Raw genomic sequence first — 13,801 nt, forward strand, 5'->3', positions numbered from 1 at the left:
CCGCGACTGGTACCTCCCTTCTCCCTACCTTCGTCCATTTCGGGTTTATTTTTTAACTTTCTACCTTTCGAGTTGAGCACACAACACTGCAGCAAACCAATGAACCAACTATAGCGCATCGCACGTACGGTAGACTGTATGTACTATGTACAAATACACGCCGGTACTATAAACGTGGCAGTATATAGTTGCGTAATCCATTGACTGCATGTGCTGCAGCTGTTCCACAGTTTCACACAGGCACAGAGCGATCACGTCGCAATCGCATGTATCATGCATGCCCATATATGGACGGAACTGCGAGTTTGATTGGCAGACCTACACGGTCTCTTAACACAGAGGGAGACAGACAACGATTTTTAAATTAAGCCGTTGGAACTGTTTTGAATTATTATCGGCACGATAGAAATTATACAAAATCTTCAATTATAACCTATCAAAAGCATTTCTTTCGATGTTTTTGTTGGTTTCAGAGTTTTTAGGTTGATAGAAAGGCATTCATATACATGTTTCATCTCTCACTTGATTTTTTTTTAAATTACATGTCTACAACGTTAGTCATTGCCTTTAATACAAATGTTTCTAAGCGCTGCATACCATTACCTCGGCTTTAGCACGGCTACCCTGATCGGGCGCATCGAGCATTCCAAGGAATTTCTTCCTACCGGGTACCCATTTACTACACCTGGGTCGAGAGTGGCAATTGTAGATAAACGCCTTGCCAAAGGACGTGCTGCGGTGGGATTTGAACCCCGGTCCTTGTGGTTCACAGTCCGCAGACTTATCCACTGAGCCACAACACCTTCACGACGAGTGCATTTACAATTTTATATGACGTCATTATGAAAACATTTATACATACAACCATATAGGCAGCGAAAGCGCGGGGGGGACGTTCCCCCCTTCTAAATTGTTTGTTGATATAATAACCTTTTTTTTGCTTGTCTACTTTGTTTCCTGCATGCATCCCCCTTAATTCACGTGGGCCCCCACCCCTCCCTGAAATGTTTGTGTCCAACCCCCCTCCCTAAAGTTTAGGATGATAACCCCCTTTTTTTGCTTGTCAAATATTTTTGGTAATCCGCTCCCCTAAATTCAAATGTCATTTTTTTTTGCCTGCGTCCATCCCTAAATTTTAGATGGACCATGCATCCCAAAATTTGAGATATGGACCCCCCCCCCTAAATTTTTTTGGCTTCCGCCGCCAATGCATACAACAAATACGTTTTCAAAATGTTCCCTTTATTTTTCTCCCGGTGTTTTTTTTTAGCCTAAATGTTTAAAGGTTCTGTAGGTCGCCCGGGTATAGGTCGTCGTCGAAAATCGATACATATTTCATTTGACACTTCAACCAAAACATGTTTCGAATAAACTAGATGCCAAGTCCGATCGTCAGCAGAGCGCGCACGTGATTCGTGTATTTGAAAATGCAACCGTTATTGAACGAAGTCGAGTGAAAGTGCTGGATTGTGCAATCGACGTCCGTAATAACTTGTTCTCAATTGACTGCCTGCCCTTTTTGACATGTCAAGACACTTCAGGGTAAGCATTTACATGTATACTAATATTCTATATATGTCTAAATTAGCTGGAGTATCAGTAGAAATCAGAATAACCTATCACTGATGAAGTTATTTCAACCTGCGGTATTGTGCGTGCCGGCGTAAGTACCGTACGGTACGGTACGTGAAGTCGAACCCTAGAGTTGTGGCGATGACAACGGCTCTCGAGCCGTGGCGTTTGCTGTTTGGACTGTGAACATGTGAAAACGTTTTCTTTAACCAATCATCAAACGTTGAAATACATTCTTATGACTTCTTAAATTTGATCTCAAAGAATCATTTTAGACCCTATTCTCTAATTTGTATGGTGTGGACGTTGTCAGCCCAGCCATGGGCAGCCATGGCATGGTGGTGGTGCTCTGCACAGTGCCCTTTCCTCGCCTTTTTATTAGGCCTAAGGCTTTGGCTTGGCCTACATTACATGTACCTTCAATTCAAGTGATGTTCGTGCAGGCTCCACTTCACCACCGCTACACTGCGCTCCACCTACCCGAACCTCAACTCGGTGAACTCGTAATTCGGATACTCCGAGTTTCAAAGGTGGGAAAAAATAAAATGAATATTTATTGTAAAAATTACCCCCCCCCCAACCAACAATGCATTAAAGTTTAAGGCGCTAATGCAGTTTCGCACCGGCCGATTACCAGCACACCTAATCACCAATACTTGTTACCAAATGTCATGACAAGTCTCTCAGTCACATTTCGAGGTCATTACATGATCCACCACTTTTCAAAATATTATGATCGGGAATGGCTGTATTTCGTCTTCGATCTCAACGTCGTTGATCGACATCGCTTCGCGGATCGCTTGGATTCACCGTGCACCGTAATGTTGATATGAACTGAAGTTAGCAACCAAATCATGCGAACATAGATTCGCATGCGGCATGCTGGCAGTTTGTTCGCCACATTTTCGCATGATTTGGTTGCTAACTTCAGTTCATATCAACATTACGGTGCACGGTGAATCCTAGCGATCTGCGAAGTGATGTCTACGCCGTGTCGCTTCGCGGATCGCTTGGATTCACCGTGCACCGTAATGTTGATATGAATGGAAGTTAGCAACCAATTCATGCGAACATAGATTCGCATGCGGTATGCTGGCAGTTTGTTCACCACATTTTCGCATGATTGGGTTGCTAACTTCAGTTCATATCAACATTACGGTGCACGGTGAATCCAAGCGATCTGCGAAGCGATGTCTACGCCGTGTCGATCAACGACGTTGAGATCGAAGCCAAAATACAGCCATTCCCGATCACGATATTTTGAAAAGTGGTGGATATATTGACATCGAAATGTGACTGAGAGACTTGTCATGACATTTGGGAACAAATATTGGTGATGAGGTATGCTGGTAACCGGCCGGTGCGAAACTGCATTAGCGCCAAGTTTAATTTCTTACTCTTGACTTAGACCTGGTCTTAGAACCAAGGTACTTAGTACATAATGTGTGGTGGGTATGTGCCGCAGTGGGGACCCCCTTTTTTACACTCAAATTTCCATTCCAAGGCATAGCATTTTGTCTTATTGAGGTAACCGGATGATTAGAGCAAGAAATCTAGCTTTTATTTATTGTTGATGTTTTTTGGGGGATATTTTTTACAATAAATATGCATTTTTCCCCACCTTTGCCACTCAGAGTATCTGAACGAGTTCACCGACTTGAAGTTCAGGGAAGTGGAGCGGTAATGAAGAGGAGGAAAGCCTGCTCGAACATCACTTGAGGTAGGCTTGGCCTTGCTTATAAATGTAATTGTACATAGACCCTATTCAGAAGAGATGTGTTTTTTCAAAAAAAAATAATCCCTGTCAGTGTCTGAAATTGGTAGTGATGGACACTAACCAAAAGTGGCAAATCATATATTAATTTATGATTAGAAAATATCTCAAACCAAAATATTGCTTCCATCTTTTCCAAACACCTTTAAATTTTGCCGCCCGATTTTGAAGGTGTCCTTATAGCTACTACACACTCGATTTATCATGCAATTTTTTTCTTGTTCCTTAGTTCTCAGTTTTTAAAACATGTTCTATTGTTGGAAAAATATAAATGAAGGTGCATACACCTAAAAAATGCATTTTTGTTTTCTCTACAATTTGCAATTATATGTACAAAATATTAATACTAAAAGAGTCGTTTGTCACACTACAGTCACGAAGATTGTGCATTTGCCATCGCATTTGCCATTGAAATTGCATGTTCAATGAGTTGTGAGTACCTGAAGCTTTAGGACATGTATACCTTGATAGACTAAATAAATAATCATTTCAATTTCAGTGACATCATCTGGGATAGTTGGAACAACTCTACGCTCCACATTTAATTCAGTGTCAATCCTGATTTCATCAACATGGACTGATGGAACAAAAGTCATGCAAATATGCTGTTTTGTGTAGTGGTGAGTACAATTATCACTTTTGGAAGGGATTTTTTTTACATGAATATGAGCTCCATGATTGATTCAGTTTATTTGTTCCAAAGTTAAAATGAGAATGAAGGAAAGTTATGTAATCATTGACGGTGACTGATACTCCAACATTATTCTTGAAGATTAACCCTAAATCTTCTGGGGTATTTTGATTCTTGGGGGCATTAGGGCCCCCCTTAAGATCTCAGCCACGGATTGCGCTATCACAATGAAAATTTGCATGATGTTAGAGAGTGACATAATCTACGCAGTTGCATTGGTAAATTTCACTGAATTCATATATTTTTATTTTTTAGGAATTAATGTTCTAATCTATTCATGAAACTTATGTATTTTATTTATGAAATCATACTTTTTGCTCTGATTCACTAAATAAAGCTCATAGAATGCTATCTTTGGTGCAATATTCTTTATAGCATTCCTAACAATTGTGAATGAAAAAATCCTGGTGCCAAGACCGATTTCTTATGTATTTTATTGCTTTTTTAATTTCTTATGTATTTCTTTTTTTTTTACTTTTTTTTCGATAAAAATCGTTCCAGAGTGAATTCTGATCATAAACAAGGCAAAATTAATAATGTTTAATCAGTAAAAGTAGAAATAATGATACGTTTCTGAATTTTGGCTAAATACCCGGTACACTATTTGCATTGGATTTGTACATGAAAAATACACTTACATTTTGACGTGTAATGTCGTAACCGCGCACCCGGGTGTCACAAATTTGGTCTCAAAATTTATGCGAGACTTAAAAGTAAAAAGTCAGTGAGCGGCGAGGTCAAAAAATTTTGCGCAGCAGATATCGCAAAAATTGTCAAGGGGGGGGGGGCATTATGGCCCTCCCCTGGCAGAATTAGGGTTAATGAAAAATTTCAAAAGACTTTAGTTTAATAAATTTTTCTCTGAAATTATGCATAAAATGATGCAAAAGTGACATCTTAACAAAGATAAGAGTATTGTTTGTTTTTGCAACTTAGACAATTTTTATGATGCGAAATAGACATCTAAACAATGATAAGAATAAGAGTATTGTTTGCTTTTGCAAAGACAATGACAATGATTTTATTGGACCCATGTTACACTCTTTCGGGGATTAGGGACACTATCAAAACGACATTACACATCAATTATGCAATTTTACATATGTAACTAATTAAAAGATTAAATCCACATCTGGCGTAAAAGATTTTCATTGGATGAATGAGATGAGACTGCTGCATTTTATTTACAGCCTTTCTCATTGGATGTTGCTTCACAAATGGGTGTGTCTTAGAGAGATAATAAAATGAAGATGAAATTGTTCTTAGAAGAATATAAATTTTAAGGGATTCTTTTTTCAGAGATGAAATGGATCTCAAAATACTACCCCTGTTCCCTTTTATGAGTTTTTCCTTTTTTTAATTGAATATCGATTCAAATTGTCTTTATTACACTCTTGCGCTCCTTTTTTTTATAGTGAAATATCTCTTCTGCAGTGTCCCCTCTTTCACCTCTTATTAAGTGCCCCATTTATGCCCTCATTTTTTTTCTACTTCTAAATGTTTAGACTGGTAAACAAAGGTGAATGCAATTAGCACCCTTTCATTTTTACATATTTCATATTACAGAATATAAAAGTTTTCAGCTGAGCGATTGGAATAAAATAAACTGAATAAGCAAATGTCCTCCCTCACCTGATGTTGATATTCATATCAATGGATATTGATATCGATAGTGATAATGTAGATCACTGACTTTTGGCAATATGCGATAACAAGAATTGATAATTGAAACCATTAAGTTTTGCATGCATATGAAATAGTTTGGCTATGTTTATTATAAGTTTCTCAATACCCCTCTTTTATTTTTTACAGGTGGCACAAGATAAAGTACTTCCTTGATGAGTTCAGAGATGGATGATCAATCAAACATAGAATATGGTTTCTAGCAACCCTGCAGGTATCCTTCATACGCCAATGAGAGTGCATAAAGCTTGCACATATGTCAACGGTATCTGTACTATCCCCAATATAGAACATTAGACCAATTACATTGCCTAATTACAATGGAGCCTATCAAAGAAAACGTACACTCCACCAAAACATAATTTGAATATTAAAATAGAGAAAAACCAAAGAAGCACTGATAATTTCATCAAAATCTGACTAAGATAAGAAGGTTATGAAATTTTGAGTTTCAAAAAACATTAATATTAAATGCAAAGCACAGGTCAAATGAGGATCAAAGACGTTCTTTTGTATTTTATCATATGAAACATAGAACAGATCCATTGTCTTTGGCAGAGAGTAATTGGTCTACCGGTAATCTTATACTTAGGGGGATAATAATTTAAGAGATGCTTTACATAGGAATGAATAATTATGTAGTACAATACATTTTTCAGGAGCAACTTGGTCTGCTCATCATTAAAGTGCAGTGGGCTGATTCATAATCTGTTAGTAAGTTAAGATTGACTTTGAGAACGACTAGTGAACCTTTCCTTTGTGCTAAATGATTATTAACCCTAAATAGACTGGGCTATTTTAACACCTAAGAAGATTGGGGGACCTGATTCAGCCCCCCCCCCCCCCCTTATGATCTCGGTCGTCCATCGCGCGATCTCGACGGAAATTGGCACCCGCGTTACCCATGGCATTATCTAAAAAATTTTAATATATATAATTCTGTGAAAAATCTCATTGCTCATTAATTTGCCAATTTATGCGTAAAATCATAAGTTTGCTCTAATTAATAAAATAATGCCCCTAAAATGCTACTTTTTGTTTCACATAATCTAGATAGGCATCTGATCAAATTTATTTTTTAAAAATTTCAACATCACATTTATTTTCTTAAGTATTCTATTGTTTTCTAAATTTCTTATGTATTTCTCTGTTTTTCGACTTTTTGTTTTTTATTGTTTTTTCAATGGAAATTGTCAGGGACTTCATTTTGACCATAAAAAAGATAATTTAATTGATTTTAAGCACTAATTTATGAATTGTGACTAAAAACACTATTTGCATTGGATTCGTACACAAATTCACGTTTTTGAGTTATTTTGGGTCTGCATGCACTTGCGAAATGTTGCGTAATTTCGAATCCGCATACCCGGGAGTCACAATTTTGGTCTCAAAAGTTGCGTGAGACTTGAAAGTAAAAAGTCAGCGAGCGACGCGGTCAAAAGATTTCAAGCGGCGGGTTTATCGGGAAAAATGTCGAGGGGGGCTGAATCAGCCCCCCAGTCTTTTTAGGGTTAAGTCGCTCGTAACTTACGAACAGCTTAATGAAACGTCCCCCAGGTCTTCCGGCAATTCAATTGGCAAAATTTGATTCCCGTCAAAGTTGACCAAGCACGGGCCACGGACCGGTTTTTCAAGGGGGGGGGGGGCTGACCATGCTAATAAACACAATCATGATAAATTTTAATTTTTTGTACATGGTTTTAGAAGAAAGTGGGGAAGCCCCTCAGCCTCCGCAGCCCCTGCCTAATTTAAAGTACAAGTCCAACCTGACAAAAACTTGAATTGAATAAAAAGAGAAAAATTCAACAAGCATAACACTGAAAGTTTCATCAAAATCTAATGTTAAATAAGAAAGTTATGATGTTCTAAAGTTTCGCTTCATTTCACAAAACAAATGAGACCGATGACATCACTCACTCACTCACCCTTCTTTTGTATTTTATTATATGAAATATGAAATGTTTTGATTTTCTCGACATTGTCATGTGAAATGAAGTTTCCATTCCTCCCTGAACACGTGGATTTCCATTATTTTAACATTTTGTGCTTCAGGCAAGGAGGTCCTAATCATCAAATTCGTAAAAATTGAAATATTGTCTAATTCAAACAAAAGAAATAGTGAGTGAGTGACATCATCAACTCTCTCATTTGGATGTAACTGGCTCGTTCATATAACTGTTTTGTTAACAATAAGCGAAATTTTGAAATGCCAAAACTTTCTTATTTTACATCCGATTTTGATGAAATTTTCAGCATTGAGCTTGTCTGATTTTTCTATATTGATTCAAATCAACATTTTTTCTGAGGTGGACTTGACCTTTAAATAAAAACATTGTACTTATTTATTCATCATGAATTTTTGTTCAAATTACTTACTTTTGACATTTAATTTATAATCTTTGGATAATGTTTTTCCTTATTTTCTATTTTTAATTTTCATAATATGAAAATTAATTTTCAGGCTTGGAATGAATTGGACTTGACCTTTAACTTCCCCCTAAAACATGAGTTTAATGTTTCATTTCATTCATCTGAAAAAGGTCGATTTCTTTTGATCTATTTCTACTATAATTTCAGTTGGGGGAATTCGTCATGTTCATTGTGAGGCTTTTACAAACTTTACTAAAACAAAATAATAAAGATAACGTAGATCAATGGTATGATTGGAGAAGATTTAGAAGATGAAGAATTGTAAAAATTAGATTGATAATTAACGTATATCAATGTCAAGTTTGACAACTATTCGCCCGGAGGTCAAAGTGAAGGTCAAAATGATACAACCTTTTTCATATTTAATTCAATTGGTCAACTTGTATGGCGCAATGGCCGTTTGAAAGTAAGGTCACGCCCATTTTTGTCAAAACAAAAGAGAAAAGGGCGGGTTGTAGCGCGAGAAATGATGGGTCGTTCGCACTGATCCTTATTGTTACATACTTTAAAGGAGAAGTCCACGCCAACAAAAAGTTGATTTCACTTAAAGGAGAATGAAACCATTGGAACAAGATAGCTTGTGTGAAAACAGAAAAATCAAAGAAACAGATCAACAAAAGTTTGAGAAAAATCGGACAAATAATGAGAAAGTTATGAGCATTTGAGTATTGCGATCACTAATGCTATGGAATAGCAAATTGGCAATGCGACAAAGATGTGTGATGTCACTTGTGCACAACTCTTCCCTTTACTTTAGTATATATTTCACTTGAATTGCCTCTTTTATCACATCTATCCATAGATCACGTGTTCTTTCTACATGAGGGCATGTAATACATATTTTTTAAGAATACATCACACTGTAAAAAATATTGGGCAAAATTTAAACCAGCACGAGGGTAATTATGTATCCAACCAATTTGGGGCAGTATTTTACCCAATGCGGGAAACATATTGTCCAGTAAGGTTAAAAAATAAGCAGAAATTACTTTAGAATGAGCAAATTTTCATCACACTGGATAAATAATAATGCCCAAAAGAAGTGCCCAATGTTGGTTGGATACATAATTACCATCATGGAGCATTTTTACCCAATATTTTTAAGAGTGCATGGATAAAGAGTTTGTATCATCATAAGAAAAAGCAAAAAGAGACATTTTTAGGGTATTTTATAGTCCACCAAAGGGAAAGTTGTTCATCAGTGACATCACACATCCTTGTCGCATTGCCAATGGGAGGATCTCCATAGCATTAGTGATTGCAATATTTAAATGCTCATAACTTTCTCATTATTGGTCCGATTTTCTCAAACTTTCTTTATTCTTATTCTTTGATTTTTCTGTTTCTACACAAGCCTATTTGTTCCAAAGGTTTCATTCCCCTTTAAAAGAGAAAATTTATTTTATGTGGTATTTGATTTACTCATTTTAGTTAAATTTTTGATACTTGTAAGCAATTATTTCTTATATATATCAGCATTATATTCACGCAGTACAACTCATGCTACACAATATCGAGAAATATTTTAACTGGGTCAGGCTCTGGTGTCAGGAATTTCACTCATGTATGCAAGTGAAGTATTCACCTTAAACTTGGGTGTTTTTCATTATTATGTATATATGGAAAACTGCTGTTACCAAGGTGAAACTTTTAAGCGACAATCACAAACCATACTTAGTTAAAATGAATACATGTTGCTTACATCCAAATAAATATGAGCTTCCATTTGAGTATCGCTGCAAATCTGGTGTTATTTTCACAGACATATTGTTCAGGGTAAGCCATTTCTTGTTTAAAATAAGGTACTTGGAAGCCATCTTTCTTGGACATCAGTATTGTATTTACCTTAGTATCTCAGACTCTACATGGGTTTATCAGTCTAACACTATCATTTGGTTTACCATCAGTTCGTCCACCCACCATTTTTTCTGAATAACCAATTGGTTTAATTGCCATACCATTTTGTCTAATTGGACTAAGTGTAATAAGTGTTAATCGGACAAAATGAAGGAAAAGAAAATTAGTATTAGACCAACTGGTTATGAGATGAAATGGTCATAGACAAGCTGGTAATTAGAAGATTATTGGACCAAATGGTTGTTAGATATTTCGTTGATGGACCAATTGTCATTTGACTAAATGAGGTAGGCCATGATCACAGTGGACGAGTTGGCAATAGATGAATAGGCAATTTATCCAAATTGTACCTCTGTATTTGTTAACAGACATTGTAACTGGTTTCATAGTTCTTTGCCAGACACGGAATGGGGGGGGGGGTGCCAATTCTGAAAGCCATATTACCTTTTTTTAGCTTGTCAAACTTTCGGGAAAGCAATCTGCACCCTGTAAGAGTAAAATCCAACTTGTTGTATGTTGTATTTACAAGAATACACCACACACTGTATTCTTGAAAAAAAAGTTTTGTTACGCGATTTCTTGAATTTATTAATAAAATATTTGTTACTGAGTTCATAATTGAAATGTGTATTTGATTTATCGTTTAATGTGTGTGACTGTGTGTATGGGTGTTTGTGTTTTGTCTGTTCTTGACAAGTCTTGGACCTACAGTCAATCTTGCAATCGTAAAAATATTGGAACTGATCAACCCATGATTTGATTTTTTTAATATTTTGAACTAAGCTAGGTTAACTGTACGTTTGAGTTGTGTTTTCATGTACAACTTCATATGTAAATCATCACGTCAAAAAAAGTCAAAATTCCGTCATTATGACATCGTAGTCGACTATTGAAGACCTTAAAATCATGTCCAGATGACGTCTAATACTGGTCATAAATATGTTATAAAGTGACTATTAATTACGTCATAATAACGTCATAAAGATGTCATAAGTGACCATTAATGTCATCATAATTACGTCAATATACGACGTCAATCTGACGTATAATACTGGTAATGAATACGTTATAAAGACGTCATAAAGACGTTGTACGTAACCATTAATGACGTCATAATCAATTCATAAAGACGTGTAATACTGGTCAGGAATATGGCGTAAAAACGTCATAAGGACGTCGTATTCGACTTATTAAGACGTCATAATCACGTCATTTTACGACGTTGATATGACAACGTGCGTTGGTGCAAATACTTGACTTTAAGACGTCTTTTTACGACGTCAAAACGACGTGATACTCGTCGTAAAATGACGTCAATATGACGTCTTTTTACCTAGTTTTTGCTATCAGGGACAGTACAACCCCGGGGGTACAATACACAGAATGATAATTCCTAAAATGCTGGCAATACTGCTACATGAAAATTAACCTGCACGAAACACAGCGCGCGCCTTTGAGTCGAACCCGGAAGAAGCACGACACAATGACGTCATAGAATCATGATTCAAATCACGATATCGTTCATACGACCTTTTTCGTTCGTGATTCTACAGAAACGTCTTTCCAAACGCCCCTTTTTTCGTGTTTCATGTTTGTGATTCTAATCATGATTATATTCAATTTCGACTAAACGCAATCGTGATTCTGCAGAATCGTGATTTGAATCATGATTCTAATCATGATTCTAGGGTAAAAAAGTGTCGAATAAACGCACCCTTAGTAGTATATGATTTCAGATTTGGCATATGAGCTCAGCGTGTAGGGGTATTTACCCATCATCTTTTTGCTTGCAAAAAGGGAAAATCAAAAGAAAGCGGATCATCGGAAGAAATAATACATTGATTAATATTAATTATTTCTCGCTAATAAAACAAATGAGGAAGAATGAAAAAAAAACCGCATTGCGGAAAATGCATGATATTCACAGAATTTTGTAAATAAAGGATCACACACATCATACTTTTTATTTCGCCCTTGCCGTATTGACTTTTAAAATTCAATAACTTTGTTATCCGGTTTTGGTGAATTTTCGGTATTTTGCTCAGTGAATCCTGCCCTATTTATAAAACTATAAATACTTTCAGCCCGGACCATCCCTTTAATGATAATAAGAATAAGGTGAAGGAGAAAAATGATAATAATGATAATAGTCATGCTAATAATGATAATAATAATAACAATAATAAATGAATAAATAAACAATGAGTGTGATGATTGCAGTGCAACGAGAGTTGGAATTGACAGCCCTCTTTACTCATATATTCATAACGAGAACAATTTTGTGAGAATGCAAAAAACAAAGTATAAAACCTCCCCCCCAAAAAAAAAAAATAACAAAAAACTACAATTTTGATTCGTCTTACGGACGAATTAGGTGATCTGTCTCTGAATCTCATGATCATGATCACGATCTAATTTTGTTATCATAATATGTCAAAGCAGATCAATATGACCATCGTGATAATAAGTGCAATTATAGTAATGAAAGGACATGCTGAATACTGTTGAAAGAAGTAGAAGTAAAAGGTGGTATGAAAAGATCTTGTTTTCCTTAAGAATGTCAATATCAATTTAGCTAGTGATAACACGAAATAGTGAGTAAAGTGTTGACGAAATGCAAGAATCTAGAATCCAATTTTGAAAATTTCAAATCAGTATCCACAGACCAGATTTTAGTTACCTCATGAGCAATGTTGACCGAATGAACTTTGATTTCTTACATTACGATAGGTAGATTTGATTGCTAGATATGCAAGCATGCCTTACATAGCAGGATAGAGAAACTTCGACCAGGTGAATAGAATAGCAAAGCAATGAACACTGATGGAGGTATTTGTTGCATTTTTTTCTTGGAATGCGTTAGCATGTTCTTATAACAATACTTGGCCAACTCTGAAATACCAGTTGCTGGTACACGCATTGTTGTTTTTATGGATGTATTGAAACGCACAATCCAAAAGAATAAGAAAGACATCAAGGTTGTTGCTAATATCTCATTAAATATAAAACAATTATGTTCTTTTAGTACGAATAAACTTTTTATTTTGCACAGAATGGAACCCCAAACTGGCTTATGAGGGTTACACCCAAAATGAGACAAAATTTAAGAAATAAAAAAATAGATCCTGATGGGTTTCGATCCAGGGTCCCTCGCATTACAAGGCAGATGCACTAACCATCAGACCATAGTAACTGCCGTACAATTGCAAGGCAACGATAAAATATAACCTCAAATTGAATTTTTCAAGTGCAAGTTTTATCATAATAATATGCTTTTATACATTGTTAATATTTATGATGATCTCCTGCTCAAAATGATAAGATTGCAAAATAATTTGGAAGAATATGAAACCAGCTACAATATGTCGAAAACCGGGCGAAAAACGACCAATGATTACGGAGTTATAGTCTAATTTGCAAAATTATTAAAACGTCATAAAACAAAAATTGAAAATTTTAATTCCGACGCCATTCTGATGACGTCATGATAAAATTTAGGGTCTAATAGAACATGAAATCACATCTTCGAGTCATACTCGATCCGAATGTATAATAAAATTTGGGGGTCAGCGGACTATCTGAAGTGTTATATTGGATTTTGTAAAGGCATGTTTTTACACATGTTTGGCCCATTATGAACGCACGCTTGCGCCCGTAATGGAAACTTTGACGGAAGCTAGTTCCTTTATTACTGATCGTAGAAAGTTGATTAATGTATCAAATTATTAGGAATTTTATAAGAAATGCATTGACGTAAAAGAAAGTGAGATTTCACGTTGCGTAAGGACGTTACA

The 13,801-nt window shown here is 35.9% G+C and overlaps 1 long non-coding RNA gene across 2 annotated transcripts; it reads left to right on the forward strand.

The window, feature by feature from the left end:
* The first annotated feature begins 1,437 nt into the window (after nt 1-1,437).
* LOC121419776 lies at nt 1,438-6,390 on the forward strand. Of its 2 annotated transcripts, XR_005970621.1 has the most exons (4): nt 1,438-1,542; nt 3,207-3,292; nt 3,846-3,966; nt 5,850-6,390. It is a non-coding gene; the product is annotated as an uncharacterized LOC121419776 (long non-coding RNA). The 2 variants fall into 2 exon arrangements; XR_005970620.1 differs by lacking the exon at nt 3,207-3,292 and having other exon boundaries at nt 1,442-1,542; nt 5,850-6,387.
* Nucleotides 6,391-13,801: the final 7,411 nt, after the last annotated feature.

The sequence above is a fragment of the Lytechinus variegatus genome, chromosome 8 (assembly GCF_018143015.1).
Source record: "Lytechinus variegatus isolate NC3 chromosome 8, Lvar_3.0, whole genome shotgun sequence".
NCBI lineage: Eukaryota > Metazoa > Echinodermata > Echinoidea > Temnopleuroida > Toxopneustidae > Lytechinus > Lytechinus variegatus.